The 17250-nt window shown below is 36.7% G+C and overlaps 1 pseudogene; it reads right to left on the bottom strand.

The window, feature by feature from the left end:
* Positions 1 to 825: 825 nt before the first annotated feature.
* Positions 826 to 17250, bottom strand: part of LOC149542107 (protein DETOXIFICATION 27-like) — a 57372-nt pseudogene continuing 40947 nt past the window's right edge.

Below are 17250 nucleotides of genomic sequence, written 5' to 3'. Positions count from 1 at the left end.
TAGTATTAGTAGCTCTTTGCTTCTTGGTCTATGACTTCTTAAATAAAACTCCTGGAGTTCCTTTTCCTTCTTGATTCTTTCTTTTTTCAATTTCAATTCACATGGATTATGTAGGATTCATTGTATCTAACCCATATTCTATTTCCTCTAGAAACTTCTTGAATAATCCTTTAGAATTTTCCCAAAAATAGTTTACATAAGATTTTGTGCCAACAACTCATCATCCTTATATTCTAAATTATTCACAAAATTCAATGCAACCACTATGTCAGCCTAGATTTGGCAAATCTTCATCATTTGAAATAATGCAGTAGCTCAGCACTATTGAAATACTGGTGCTCAACACATATTGTGCTACTCGGCATCAACTATGTTTTCCTTGATGCTTGGCACCTGAAGATCACTTGACACCAACTGAAAAAAATTTGTTGCTCGGCACCTAATCTTTACTTGGCACTTGAAGATCACTTGGCACACACTGGAAATATTTGTTACTCAGCTTCTACTAAGGATTTTCTTAGCTTCAACTAACTTGCTCGGCACCCACTAATGATCTTAGTTAAAGCTTTGCAATCAACCTTGTTACAACTTCTTCCTCCAATTTATCTAAGTGTGACCAACCTATATATCTTTGAGTATGTCATCAAGACATTACCTAACCATTGTCTTAACTGATCCTTGCACTTCATTACAATATCATAACTCAACCTTTCCTTTAGGTGCTCTTGTTACATCTTGTTGATCAAATCCTCTTCATCAAACAACTAAGTGATAGTGAATGAATCTTATAAGCAGATATCATCCCTACAAATAACAGGTTTGACATCAATGGAAAAAAAATGATTGAAAACAATCTTTTACAACAATTGCAGCAAACTTGGCCCCTCTTGCACTTCCTAAACCAAGTTCATTTGCAATCCTCACCCTATACCATTCACTTCAACATTATGACACTCATCAAATTCTTAGATAGATGTGGATTAATACTAAAAAAATAAAGAGAAAAAATAAAATACACATAATCCATACCCTATTGCAATGAATAAACCAAGATGGATCATTGATTCCCAAGCATTCAGATTGTTGCTAAAATTGAACAAATGAAATACTTTCAATTTTACCTCCACACACACACACACACATATCCTCACACAACTCATAAGACCTCATAAAACCATTTGTTTTTATAAATGATTCATTTATAAAATAATTTTATATTAGAAATAAATTGGTTTACCTGACAGTTTAATTTTTCCTATTTTTTTAAATTTACATTCAAAAGTACTAGTATTGCATGCGATAAATAAAAAATTTCATCAAATAATCCACTAGATTTATTAAATAAGCTTCAAACCACCATCAGTTTGAGACGTATTGCATACCTTATAGATAAAGCATCTATGGCAATTTCAGGGTCTTTCAAATTGCCAGTGAGTAGAACCAATATCCTGTAGTACCAGAACTCCAAGCTACAAAAATTTAAGAAGCATAATAGTTATAAAAATAGTTTTTGATTTAAAAAACCATTGTACAGTGAGAGATTGGTATGAAAAAGGGTATACTAATCTAGAATATATACTTAAAATATGTGTACTATGAAGTCTTAAGTATTCAATTATAACTTACCATAGCATTACTCCAGAGGTTGCAGAAAGTTTGAAGTAGGGCCACATGTCAGAAAATGCTTGACATGAAAACCCATGCCATGAAAGGGGATAGTAACCACAAGTAATATACCAAGCCACATTCAAGGCCATGGCTAATCCAAACAAGCCCATTTTTAGCTTGAACACTACAACCCATGAGATTAGAGCATTTGCTATCAAAGCCCCCAAACAAAACCATGTAATTATGGCATTTTTTAGTTGGCACTACAAAAATCTCATCATGGGAAACAAAAGCACATATGTAAAATGCTAAGGGATGAGCCAATTTTCCATTGTTCCACCTAGTTCTGCTACATCATCAAGTTGGCCTATTATCTTGAGGATAGGTGTGGCGAATATGAACATTGGAAAAACAAGAACACCAACTAGGAAGAGTAGAATCCATGATTTTTGTAGATAAAATCCCATGCTGTCATATTCCCCTACTCCATATGCTTTCCGACATATAGTTTCCAATGAACTCCCCATTCCCAACTAAACCATCACAATATATCAATATATATATTTGTAATCATGAATTAGTTCAAGAAATCTTTAATTAATAAAGTCAAACATAGCTCTAAAAATCTATCATAAAACTTCAAAATTGTTAACACAATTTCCTCTTTAGAAACATACAACTTGGTAAGTTATCCAAACCATTTTGATCTTAATGAAGTTCAATATATTTATTTATCATTAAATAGAAGATATTGATTTAAAGGAGTTTATAGGAACATCAATACTTGTAATGTCCCCATCTTTTTAGCATATCAGTAGAGTTCTTAGCATTTACATTCTCTGAAGGCTAAGTGGAGAAATAAGGAGAAATTGATTAAATTAATTTCTAATAAATTCAAAAGTCAAAAAAAAATAGAGAGAGAGAGAGAGAGAGTGACTTCATATTTAATTAATTTAATTGGAGAATGCATTAATTATTGGAAGGGGGAAGCTTCTAGTAATTTAATTTTCTAGAAGCACAATTAATTATTCTATTGTGAGGGAGAAGCTTCTAGGAAGTGCATTAATTATTGGGAGGGGGAAACTTCTAGGAAATGCAATTATTAAATATTTTATTTAATTATTGTATTGTAAGAGAGAAGCTTCTAGCAAGTGCATTAATTATGGGAAGGCAAAAACTTCTAGAGAATGCAATTATTAAATATTTTATTTCCTTCTACAAGGGTCAAGGAAAAGTATAAAAAGGGGTGAGAGCTTCATTATTTATCATCTAATTTTGTGAATTGCATTTGATATCAAGTTGGGAGAAGAAACTAAGGTTTTTGATTTCAACCAGCCAGCCACTGGAGAATGTCAACTCTTTAGTGTTGCAACCATTTGAGGTGGTGAAATATCCATTGAATTTGGTATTTGGGAGAGCTTCAATTTAGGAGTTCTATTTGGTTCTTGAATTGGAGAATAAATTTTTATTTCTATAGTACGCATGTAGGATGCTGCGCTATAGTATCTATGCTTGATTCATTCCCATTCTCAGGCATCACTATTATCGTTGTACTTCATCAATATAAAAAATTTCTGTAATAATTTAGAATCAAAATTTTTTTGGCATCATTCTTACATCTCATTTCCATGTATTTTCACTAATAATACCAACATAATTGCATTTGAACATTAGTTCCTTGAGGGAATATTATAGTGGTATCAGAGCTTGCTTGCAAAGTGTTTGATGAAATGTTAAACAACTAAAGTATAAAGATTTTTTGGCGTTTGAAGAAGTTATAACTTGTTGGGGTTACTACAGTGGTATTAGAGCGGTTTCTTGATAGCCTAATAGGGTTTATGTAGCCACCATTTGATTTAGTTTTCAAAAGCAAAAACAAAAGGGCTCTATTCACATAGGGAACCAGCACAACTGAGAACATGACTGATAGACATTCTCGAAGCCCACCCAAAATTATGAGAGATGATGAGGCTTTACAACATTAGGATAGGATTCTATAGTCAATAGAGGCAAGTACATAGACAATGATGGCTATGATGCAACATTTGATTGATAGGAGAAATAATCATAATAATAACCAAGATGACAGGAGCATAGCAGGATCACAACATAGGACTCAATCTGGGACACCTGATAGACCCACACGTCCTACATTCAGGGAATAAACTCTAGCACTCAGACCTGATGCTATGGTAATAGATATTATAGATGAACTCTGACATGCAAGGAATGAGTAGCATTCATTTATAGCATATGTACAAGATGGATGGACATTTGACAGGTACCTAAACTACAGAGCTACTAGGCAAAAGTAGGCAAATAAACACAGTGAGTTGCAATAGGTCACCAAAAAGTTGGCATTACCCACATTTGATGGTAGTGGGAAAATGACTGCTTGTGCTTGGATTCATAAGGTGGATACTTTCTTATCTTTGAAGACTGTGATAGAATTTGAAGCACTCAAGTAAGCCACTTTACACTTAGATGGGGTAGCTCATGATTGGTGGACACATGGCATGATCACATTGCAACATAATTAGGTAACCACTTATCAGGAGTTCATGGATAGATTAATAGAAAGGTTTGATAAAAAGGATCCTGAAGTTTATTTCCAAGAGTTAGTCTAGTTGAGATAGTTAGGAGGCTTAGAACAATTTATCAATGACTTCCAAAAGTTTGCAGTGATGATGCCTGACATTTCAGAATGGAGGCTAGTCATTTTATTCATAGAGGGATTGACTAAACCACTCAAGGGGTGGATAAAGGCATTTGATCCTTCTACATTACAAGAAGCCATGAAGAAAGCCTACAATATGAAACTTGTAGCTCTGACAAACCAGTTAAGTTTGAAGGGTTCTTAATCATTTAGAGATAATAGAGAGGGATTTAGCAAGGGTAAAGAGAAGGTTAGTGAGTCAAAGGGAAAGTCAGCTACACCTTTGGATAAGGAGACACTTAATGACCTGTGTAAGAAGAATTTATGCTTCTTTTGCAAAGGTCCCTATGAGTTTGGTCATGACTATCCTATGAGGCTTAAGGGGAAGGCTGACTGGGTGATGTGGGCTTATTGTGAGGGTTTGGATTTAGATAGCTCAGAGCACCATGATAAGGATCCTGATGAGGTAGAGGATGAATAGGAGGTAGATAGTGCTGAGAAAAAAGAAGCTCTAGAGCTACATTTATAGGAGGCACGTCTGTCTAGTATTAAGAGAGAGGGATCTTTCAGACTTCGAGAAGTCTTGGCTAGACAAAAGGTTATTACTCGGTTGGATAGAGGTGCCATGCATAATTTCATTGATGCACAATTTGTGGAGAGGCATGGAATCATTCCTGAGGAGTTCAAGGGATTGAGAGTCAAGGTAGGTGATGGATATACTCTTCATTATGAAAAGATGTTGTGAGATCTACCTTTTCACCTGAACAACTATGAGTTCAAGGTGGACGATCATGTGGTCAACATGGGTGACATGGACATAGTACTTGGGATGCAATGGCTACATTCTTTGGAGGAGGTTAGCCTAAGACTTAAGGATATGGAGATACAATTCGAGGTGGATGGTAGGACTCATGTGCTAAAGGCTATCCATAATGGTGATGTTAGGACTATCTCATTTAGGAAGATGGAGAGATTAACCAGGCATGATGATATAGAGTGGGTGGCAATATGCACATTGATGCCTACCTAGGAGGAGCAGCATCAGACTGAATATCATCCGGATATTCAAAAATTGAGAATCAAGTATGGGAAGGTATTCAACAAGATTCCACCAGGTAGGCCACCAGACAGAGGCATTGAGCACATTATCAAGCTGGAGGAAGATGCTAAGCCTATCATGATCACACCATACTGGCACACAAAAAGACTCAAGGACGAGATTGAGAGGACCATCAAGGAGTTTCTTGCAATGGGACACATCCAACCAAGTAAGTGGGTAAGTGCACCAAGTTGTGGTGCCAAAAGGGGGGTATAAGTGGACACCTTTTTTTTGAAATCTGCAAATTTTGAACTTCAACAAGAATTTGAAGATAGTTATGCTTAAAATTTTAAGATATGGCAAAAATAAAAGTCATAGTCCTTTGAATCTAGTTTATAAACTACTAATTTTTTTTCAAAATGGTTTAGTTTTAGGTCCTCAAAAAAGGGGGCCACAAAAATTGGTACTGTTTATTCCAAAAAAACATAACACAATACAAAGTGTGGCCCACCTAAAATTTTAACTTTTTTTTAGAAATTCTTTAATTGCTCCAGTCAAAAATTACTTAACACTATGTAGTTTATCTCAGATTTTTTGGGTAATTTTATAATGTGTATTTTTATTTTAATGAATTTTTTAACTAGACACATCCCAAAAACATGAAATATTTGTGTGCTCCCCCTAGAAATAATTGAAAACTAATTTAAAATCAAAACTTTTTTTTAAAGTGTGTAGAATGGAGTCTAGTTTCTTAAAAACTAAGTTGTTGCATAATTTGATGAACGAACTAAAATCTATAGCCCAATTAGTACATGGTGGTTTTTGACAAAAAATGAACATACATTCAAAAGAAATTATAGATGAAAGGCTTGAAATAGTTCAAATTAAAAATAAATTATATGGTTAGATAGCTAACATAGAGACCTATAATGTTATGTAACCTAATCTTATCGATACCCAACCATGAGGAATCTTGAAGAGGAGCACACAAGAAAAATCAATCATTTTTGGTATGTTTGCTGGAAAACACGTCTCATACCTATTTATAAACTCCAAACCTTTGGGTTGGATCTCCAAGGAAAAACCAAGCCTTGGGCTTGGGTTTAATGCAAAGCTTTCAATAGTGTGTGCGCCCTATAGCGCGCAAGCGCTATTGGAAGCATTGAATTCTCAGTAGTGTGTGCATGCTATAGGGTGCACACACTATTGAGGCCTAAATTGCAAACCAAGACAAAAATAGAGCTAAGTGTTGGGGGGGGCAGGGGAAGGGCTATGTGTGTGAGAGAGAGAGACAAAGAGATAGAGAGAGTAGGCAGTGGGAGACAAAGTGGGATAGGAAGAACAAGAGAGAGGCAGATGGGAGTGCATGTGTGTGAAAGAGAGAGAGTATGGAATGGGAGAGGGGGAAGACAGAGTAGCTCGAGAGAGAGAGAGAGAGTAGGGAATAAAGAGAGAGTAGGCGATGGGAGAGAGAGAGAGAGAGAGAGAGAGAGAGAGTTGGAGAGGGAGAGGGACTGATAGAAAAAGTAGGGGATGGGTGTGTGTGTGTGTGTGAAAGAGAGAGAGTAGGAAATGAGAGAGAGGAGAGATAGATAGAGAGAGTAGGAAATGGTAGAGGGATGGGAGAGAGAGGGAGAGAGTGAGAGTGAGAGTGAGAGAGAGAGAGAGAGAGAGAGAGAGAGAGATAGTAGGTAGTGGGAGAGGGAGTGGGAGGGAGAGAGAGGTGGAATGGAAGTGTGTAAGAGAGATAGAGTAGGGGATGGGACAGAGTAGGCAGTGAGAGAGGGACTATGAGAGAGAGGCAAGGAGCGAGGGAATGGGAATGTGTATTTATTTATAAGAGAGATAAAGTAGGGGATGGGAGAGAGTTTGAGAGTTTGAGAGAGAGTAGGAGGTGGTAGAGAGAGCTCGTACAGGATGGGGGTGAGAGAGAGAGTGTGAGAGAGAGTAGGGGATGGAAGAGAGAAAGTGAGAGTAGGGGATGGGAGAGAGAAAGTAGAGAGGGAGAGAGAGTACTTGAGAGAGAGAGATAATGTAGGTAGTGGAAGAGGGAGTGGGAGAGGGAGAGAGAGAGGGGGGATGGGAGTGTGTGTGACAAATCTAGAGAGTAGGCGATGGGAGAGGAGAGAAAGAGTCGGGGATGGGAGTGTGTGTGTGTGTAAGAGAGATAGAGTAGGGGATGGGAGAGAGAGTGTGAGAGTGTGAGAGAGAGTAGATGGTGGTAGAGAGAGCTCGTATGGGATGAGAGAGAGAGTAAGATTAGGGAATGGGAGAGTGTGAGAGAGAGTAGGGGATGGGGGAGAGAGAGTGAGAGTAAGGGATGGGAGAGAGAGAGAGAGAGAGTAGAGAGGAAGAGAGAGAACTTGAGAGAGAGATATAGTAGGCAGTAGGAGAGGGAGTGGGAGAGGGAGAGGGAGAGAGATAGGGAGATGGGAGTGTGTGTGACATATGTAGAGAGTAGGGGATGGGAGAGAAGAAGAGTGAGGGGATAAGAGTGTGTGTGTCTATGAAAGAGAGAGAGTAGGGGATGGGAGAGAGAGTGTGAGAGAGAGTAGGGGTTGTGAGAGAGTGTGAGACTGTGAGAGAGAAGGGGGTGGTAGAGAGAGAGAGAGAGTATGGCGATGGGGGAGAGAAAGTAGGCAGTGGGAGAGGGAGAGAGAGGGGGGGGATGGGAGAGAGTGTGAGAGAGTAGGGGATGGGAGAGGAGAGAGAGTAGGGCATGGGGAAGAGAAAATAGGTGGTGGGAGAGGGAGTGGGAGAGGGAGAGAGAGGGGGGAGGGAATGGGAGTGTGTGTGTGTAAGAGAGATAGAGTAGGGTATGGGAGAGAGTGTGAGAGTGAGTAGGTGGTGGCAGAGAGAGCTCATACAGGATGGGAGAGAGAGAGAGAGAGCATAGAGGGAGAGAGAGAGAGAGAGAGAGAGAGAGAGAGAGAGAGAGAGTAGGAGAGGGAGAGGGAGAGAGATAGGGGGATGGGAGAGAAGAGAGTGGGGGAATAAGAGTGTTTGTCTCTATGAAAGAGAGAGAGCAGGGGATGGGAGAGAGTAAGGGGTGGCAAAGAGAGAGAATATGGCGATGGGGGAGAGAAAGTAGGTGGTGGGAGAGAAAGAGAGAGAGGGGGAATGGGAATGTGTGTAAGACAAAGTAGGGGATGGGAGAAAGTATGAGAGTGTGAGAGTAGGGGATGGGAGAGGAGAGAGAGATTAGGGGATGGGGGAGAGAAAGTAGGCGATGGGAGAGGGAGTGGGAGAGGGAGAGGGGGGGGATGGGAGTGTGTGTGTGTAAGAGAGATAGAGTAGGGGACGGGAGAGAGAATGTGAGAGTGAGTAGGTGGTGGCAGAGAGAGCTCGTACGAGATGTGAGAGAGAGAGTGATATTAGGGGATGGAAGAGTTTGAGAGAGAGTAGGGGATGGGAGAGAGAGAGAGAGAGGGAGAGAGAGAATGAGAGAGAGAGAGAGAGAGAGAGAGAGAGAGAGAGAGTAGGTGATAGAAGAGGGAGAGGGAAAGATATGGGGCGATGGGAGTGTGTGTGATAGATGTAGAGAGTAGGGGATTAGAGAGAAGAGAGTGGGGGTATAAGAGAGTGTGTGAGAGATCTAAAGAGTAGGGGATGGGAGAGAAGAGAGGGTGAGAGAGGTAGAGAGAGTAGGTGGTGGGAGAGGGAGAGCAAGAGAGAGAGAGAGTAAAGGATGGGAGAGGGGGGGGAGAGAGTGTGTAAGGGATGGGAGAGGGGAGAGAGAGTAGGAAGAGAGGGAGGGTAGGGGATGAGAGAGAGAGTAGGGAGGATAGAGAGTAGGGAAGATTGAGAGTGATGTGTTTCCACATAGTGCATATGCACTATAGTGCGTATGAGCTATAGTGCATACACACTATGTGAAATCACCTAAAAATGGACAAAAAAAAACTTTGTGGCCCATTTCATCCATTCTCTGCTTTTGGTCTGTTATGTACTCTATTATTCCAATAGAAATCATGGGTTTCAACATAGCAAACACTATTTCAACACTTTTGGAAGCTTGCAAACACCAAATTCAATCATTGGATACATGATTTGAAGACTTTTTAAATATTTCTTGTATAGAAAAGGTTAGTGCAATCTATTTTAAATATTTTTTGTTGATAAATAGATACAAATTTGATTATAATTTGACATGTTGTTTAATATATAGTGAATTCATTGAAATTTGTATGTTTGAATGAAATGTTATTTTGAAATGGTTAAAAATTTGACAAGTCATTTGATATATATTGTGTATTCATTCAAATAATTATAATTTTTATATGTATTTGAATAATTTGTAATTTACACATTTTAAGTAATTTAGATGTTTGAATAATTTGACATGTAGAAATCATCATCATGCCAAGGAAGAAACCAAAAACTCAAACAAATGAAGATAGAGAGAGAGAGAGATTTGGCAATTAAAAGAGATAAAATGAAATTACTACATGAGCAAATAAAATTGCAAAGCAATAATGAAGAATTGACTTTCGAAGAGGATCAAGAACCATTAGTACAAAGAAACAAAGAGGAAGAATTGGAAAGACAAAGAGAACGAATGAGATTGTTATGCTCAAGAAGACAATTGAATTGTGAAGCTACACCATCTTTCAATGTTGGATTCATATTGTCTGCTACACCATCTTCCAATATTGGAGTCATATTGTCTACTACACCATCTGCCAGTGCTGGAGTCATATTGTTCACTACACCATCTTCCAATGTTGGAGTCATATTGTCTGCTACACCGTCTTCCAATGTTGAAGTCATATCATCCTCTCATGTTGAAGAGACACTAATTTGTAGATCCAACGATATACACACTCCATCGTGTCATGTTGAAGGCATAACATCAACACATCAAGTAGGTGATATTCCATGTTTTGCATCTTATTGTCAAGGCACATCATCTTCAGTTCAAGGTACAGAATACGCTCGACCTTATGTTGATGTTCAAAATATTGAGGGAATGGAAGAGATTATAACACCTTCTAGAATTCATTTTAGAAGACCAAAATATTTGATTGATATTGATACTAACATTTTGAAATCAATGCCTGACAAGATTAGCAAGCATACTTGTCAAATAAAAGTTAATCGTATGTGGAGATTATTTTTTGAAGAATTAAATATTACAGGTCAATGCCAATTATTTGTTGAAATGATGAGGAATTTGAAATTTAGGCCTATCGTGAAGATTCCTGGGCTAAGAACAATGGATAATTCAAATGAAATAAATATTGGAAAGAATCTAATAAGTGCTTATGACAAAGTGGGTTCTAAATCACACACCAAAGATAGTAATATCACAAGACGAGTACTTACATCGACAATAGTAAGTAGCCAAATGAAAAAAGCTTGACTCATGAGAAAGAAAAGAAAAATATTAAAAATTGGTAGAGGTACTCGAAGGAGAGCCATGCTAAGGCATGAGAGATTGGAAGATCCAACAAAAAATGAGTTATGGACATTTAGCGATAGACTACCTCGAAAGGATAAACAAATTAGAGAAGCCTTGAAATCATTGATCGAAGACTTTTTTAAAAATGATGCACGTGTTTCCCCTAATCAAAGAGATTTTGTAAGAAGGAGGATTGGTAGCAAAAATCACTACCCACATGCGAAACATTTTTTGGACTCAACTCTGACACAATTTTTTGCAAAATTTATTGGTATGTATCCTCATATTTGAATAAGTCAAAGATTTTTTGAGATGGGTAAAACTTTTTATGTGAAGATAAATCACACACGCACAAGTTGTTGTTGTAGGATACATATTGAATTTTTTATCCATTTTGATGTTTTTAGGCATGTATGCGTAGTTTTGCATTCTCAATTTGTTTTGAAAGATTGTGACATGAATGAGCCACCAAGATCTTCAAGGGAGTTCATATCCAAAATTTTATGTGAAATAGGGGATAGCCAATAATTTTACAAGACATCATTCTTGCATGGTACATGCTTATTTTGTGGTTCTTTGTAACTTTTATCAACTTGTCAACATATGGATAGTACACATGGAATTGGAAATGAAATAGTAGATTACAAAAATTTTCAGATAGTGACATATGCTCTAAAAGATGAGAAACATGGTAAAAGATGTGATTTTGAAAAGATTCTAGTGTATGAGTTCATGAAGATTTTTTGTAGAAAGATTAATTACGATTATGCAAGGCATACCCATAGAGCTCGATTGCTAGATTTGTAATTCAAGTTGTGCAAGGATATGTTTCCACTGGATACCATTTTTTCGGATGTAGATTTTGTAGGGAACTACACACTACAACCACAAAATGAGGTGCAAGAAAAGTATTATACTTCTCAATGAGTTTCCATATTTGTTCACATAACATTCATGCATTCACCTACAAGTATAGAGGATGACAGAAAGATTTTGAGGGAGTACCATTTTTACATCAGCAATGATCGATCACATTCTATGGAGTTTGTACATGGTTGTTTTCAATTATTTTATGGAGATTTGGCTAACAGGGGCATAACATATTGTTAGCACATTATTTGGTCAGACAATTGCACATCTCAAGTCAAGAATGCACGGATGTTCTATTGGTTGAGAAGGATACATAGGTTGTGTAGAATTCAATATATGTGGAATTTCATAGAGGCTGGTCATGGTAAGAGAGAGCACAATGGTGCAAGCGCGTGTATTAAAAGAGCCTTGTCTTGTGAAGAACTAAAGTACAAATATGGAGCAATATTGATAAATGCAAAATCCATTGTCCAATGGTGAAACGCTACAATGGGTCTAGGTAAGGAAGTTGAGTCTATGGTTCATAGATTTTTTTGGTTGATAGATAATACTAACATTGCACCATATCAGGATTGTTGCACACTAAGAGGATCTAGTGAGTTACACTCTTTTAGAAGCTCTAATGCAGGTTCATGGAGTGTCCACACACAAAAAATGGCATGCTATTGTCCATCATGTGCAGAGGAAAATTGGGATGAATGTGAGTCAATTGAATGGGTGGACAAATGGGATATATAGGCTTTGGACCCAATTGACACCTATCATCCCCCACAAGCACTGGAAATGGTAGAGATGGATTCATCTATTAACTTTGACCACTTGTCTATTAACTTTTACCAATTATTTTCTGACCACTTGTCAGAAAATAATTGGGTAAAAGTTATAAAGTTACATATTGAAATAAAAAAGATATATATATATATATTTTTTTTAATTTCAATATGTAACTTTATAACTTTTACCCAATTATTTTTTGAATTAATGACCGCATTTTGTACACTTGTTACTGCAGGCCATGTTTTTTCTATTATTGCATCTGAAGATAATGAAGAAGGGACAAATTATTATTTGTGTCATTGTGTTGAAGCTCAAAAAAAATTGGATCACTCGGTTATAGATGGTGAAGGTTTAGAGTACCATGTCAGTGCAGTGGTTGTAACAAGTACATGGCTTAGACGATATTCTATGAAGAACCCTAACTTGTGGTTATTCGAGGATTGACAAATAGAGAGGAAGATTCTTCATTATTCAAACCTTGTTGTTGGATCAAATGTCCACTTGATAAAATATGGTAGAAAACCACATAATAAGATTCTTTGGAAAGTTCGTGAGTCAAACCATGAGGCAATACTTGGGACATTAAAATGTCAAGTAGATCCAGTTGGCTCATTAGATTGAATAAAGAGAGAGAGAGAGAGAGAGAGAGAGAGAGAGAGAGAGAGAGAGAGAGAGAGAGAGAGAGAGAGAGAGAGAGTGATCAATTGGATCCAAATACAATGTTACAACCTCTTCCATAGGACTATCCACATGACTAAGGTGGACTGTATTGCTATGATGTGTAAGTGATGAGATTTAGTTTTAATTTGTTTAGAATCTAGATACATTATTTGAATTTATATTAGATTCTTTAATAAGACCCATTTTTAGATTAGTCATTTGAATAAGTGAAATTTTAGAATTTTTTGTTTAGATCAAAATGTAATGAAAGAACATGAATATTGTTAGAATGTGAATGCTTTGTGATGTAAAGTCATGATTGTGTGCATGTAACCAGAAACTTCAAACTAGCGAAAGCAAGGATACAATGGGAGAAGTTTTCAATACTCATCAAGCAAGGGTTATCATATAACTCAGAAAGTAAGGATTTATACAAATGGATAATTCTTAATGACAAGAAAAATTCAATTTTTTTCATTCTCTAATTTTAGTGGATTAATCTTATCTTAGATTTTTTACTATGCTAATTCTTCATTTGAAGGTCACCAAAGAAGAGGGCTAATAAAGTTGACACACAAGTGATAAAGGGTGAGATGCCAAAATCATCTGCAAAATGGTATTATCATTTCACATCCTCAATATTTATTAGTATTCTTTGTTCAAGTACCATTGTATGTTAATCATCTTATGCCTAAAATTGCAGAGGATCACAATCATCAAAAAGTAAGAAGGAAAATAGGTCTCGATCTGATGATAATGGGGTAGTGACAGATATAGTTCTCTCTAAGGATAATGTTGATCAGCCGATGGCCATTTCCCTCTATTTTGTAGTCCTTTTTCACAACATTATTTCTGACATGGTGTTGTTCAAGTTCATGAATGATCACAATATCTGTGACTGTACAACAAGTGTGTGTGTTTGATGCAAAGCCCTCTTATATTCCCTTAGGAACCATAACTCAACTCTAGGATTCTGTTGTATTCTTGGAATCTACCCAAGGAATTAGACTCTACTAGGGTTCAAGAGGAGGTCTCTGACTTGGTAACATCTTCCTACAACCATGTCTAAGAGGTTATAACCCAAATCTTCAATTTGTCTTCTAAACACTCAAATTGTTCACCATGCATCTAGTGTGCCCTGGTGCCTCCAACATACCAAAACTCATCCTTGGCTTCATACCATGACCCCAACACCTTTGATCATCTCAAAAAATCCCATCTAACATGTGCCAATTCCTTGCACACTCTTAGCAACTTCTCTTACACTTTCTCAATTTTGCCTCTTCTAGGCTTGTTCCAACTAGCCCTTGCCAGTCACTAATTTGTTGTTTTCTCCAAACTTTCCCATAGAAATTCCTAAACTATTGGGTGATTAAAATACCCTTTTCCTCGATCTAAAATATACTCCAAAACAAACTGCACTTGTTTTGTAAAATATCACTCAAAACTGGCTATTTCAGTCTGTCAACTAGGCCTAGTTTAAGGTCACTTACAAAGCAACTCACAATCCCTTGAATTTTGGAACTCCCATGACCCAAAAAATTCTTAATAGACAAATAAAATTCAAGGATTATTCTTTTTCTTTGGTCTCATGATCAACTTTACAATGATTTTTACAAAACCCTCCTTTCTAGCCCCTTTACCCTAGGGCTTTCTAAAAATCTTACTTTGCAACATCTCTAGAACCCCAAAATGGTTGAAACACATTCACTTTGGTTATATTAGATGACTTCCAACATAAAATGCAACTCTTTTTTGGATAAAAAACTAAATCCACCTTTCGAGCAATCACATACCCCTTTTTATGCACTCAAATTTTAGGGAAAACTATACATTCCTTGCTCAAACTTCAAAACTCTTACATTATCAATCAATTGTGACCATCCAAACTTGTCTCCCACATGTGGGAATGAGGTTTTAAACTCATTTAGACTCTCAAAACCAAATGAAACCTCCCTTTGGACCCCTTACATGACTCGATTAAGCCCAATTTGGCTTATATTGCCAATGTTGGCAATTTTACAAAATATTGCACTTTTAGTGCCTTTTACATCTTTTAGAGGCTTTGATAGCCTTATTACATTATTCAATAACTTTATAGGTCTTTTATATCCACCCATAACCTAGGATCAATCCAAATCCATTCCTAGTGACCCCTAGGTACCTTATAGGCTCAATAATGCCATTAAGGCTTACATTAATGTTTTGATTATAATATGATCAATCTATGATCAAAACAAGATCACATGTCCATGATTAAACTCATTACAAGTTTTAATGACCTTAGAAGACCATTTGTCTTCCAATCCACCTAAGGATTCCTCATCTTGCCTCCTGCTTGTGACCTTGGTGCTCCTGCACCAGTGTTGGCAAACAATTGGAAAATTTGTTTTATCAATTGAGTTACTAGATCTTGTCATTTTTTATTTTTTTCCTTGAGAAAATTCGTACACTTAGCATAGCTACTATCTTTCAAAATTTCTTCGTTATCCTTATAAATATTGGATTTGAGTGTAGTTTCAATATTTGGTAGCTTATTACCAAGAGTAGTCATCTGATAGAAAAAAAGTCTTCCAGCCTGATGCAGAGGATAGGGTGATGGACCCAAGTAACAACCCAAAATGAGCAAATTTGTAACAATGTGCCAAGTGACCTTTCTAGGTCCTGATGGGAAAATCCCACAAATAATCAACTCTAGGATTTTTTTGGGCTTTAATTGGTTTGTTCTATCCTATCTAGCATGTTCCCATCAACACCTTTCAGTTTCCATACCCTACAAGCCAAATTGCATAATTCACCCAAATGTTGTCAATGCATTTTCACAAGTCTATGACAGAAGCAAGAAAAAATGATGGATAACTTTTAATTTTTTCAAATTAATTCTTGAATAAATGACCTTTCTAGATACCCTTTATCCTTGACCAAAACATATGTAAGACTTAGATGCAACTCCTTTAGAAAATATCTGAGATTCTACACATTGCCCTTGTTTTCATCAATGAAGCAATAGTGCATTTACAAAGCAACATATATAAATGCTCAATCTATGGACTTCAAACTTTTCATAGGCTCCTAAAATGACTTCAATTAGACAAATCCACTCTCTATTTCAGTCTATGGGTTCCCTAACCCCAAAAGCCCCAATTCACCTTCTCAAAACCCTTGTTCCTAGGGCACCACCAATCTCACACATGCCAAGCCTTCTTGGACTAATTATAAATTAAAAAATATATCTTTTATCACCATAAACATGAATCAACTCACAAACACTACCCTCCTTAAGGAAAATCTCTTCCTAATTGATTGTTCTCTCCAAATAACCCTTGTTTTCACAACTTTATTTGATGTGGTGGCCACCAATCTCAAGTTAGATCTTCATTTCATGATTATAAATATTTGTAGAATTTAGATAAATGGAATTCCATGAATAAATAGTGAGCATTTCATGGAACAACCATGATTAGATGAAAAAAATTGTCAAAATGTTTAGAAATAAGACTACTACAGCCAACAGTATAGAAATTTGATGAACAAAACTTCAAGTTTGAATGCTAAACTGAGTAAAGAATCTCAAAACATGTCTGCTAAGATGTTACCAATCATTACAACATGTGAAATTTCTCAAAAAGAAAAGAGATCTTCAAATTACTCTTGAAACCAAGCACTTTCCTTCTATTTTTCTGAGATAGTCCGTACAATCTATGTTTACCATCCATACAAAAAAAATATTTATAGACTTGGGAGATAGAAACTAACCCCCTTAACCAAATCCAACTAGTTTCACTCCCTATTCCTTCATAAAATTTAAACTATGGAGTTTCCCTCCAAAATGCCCATGTAGTCGTTACATTCAAGATTTAAATTTTTTAACTATTAAACTATGTTTTTAAAGACCTTTTTGAATATTTTAACTTATCAAATGACATGCTAAGGTTATGATAACCTATAGGACCCTATCAAAGGACTCTCCTACCCTATTAAATCCCTAGATCCTATTCAATGGCTCAATTACAACTTTTCCAACATTGAAATCCATCAAGACATCATACAACATTATGACTTTTTTATGCTTTCAAATGCCATGATTGGTTGAAGGATTGCCCAATTAACTCTAGGATATTCTCCATGAGCTCTGTGATGACTTGGACCTCCAATGTGCCTTTGATAGGCATATTATGCTCCTACATCATATCCTAAGCTTCTCTTGAAACTTTTTTTATAGTTCTTAATTTCAAAATA

The sequence above is a fragment of the Cupressus sempervirens genome, chromosome 8, assembly GCF_028749045.1.
Source record: "Cupressus sempervirens isolate cs-2001-9-10 chromosome 8, ASM2874904v1, whole genome shotgun sequence".
Classification (NCBI taxonomy): Eukaryota; Viridiplantae; Streptophyta; class Pinopsida; order Cupressales; family Cupressaceae; genus Cupressus; species Cupressus sempervirens.
Note: the sequence above shows the minus strand (reverse complement) of the source record. Positions and strands in the feature narration are given on the sequence as shown.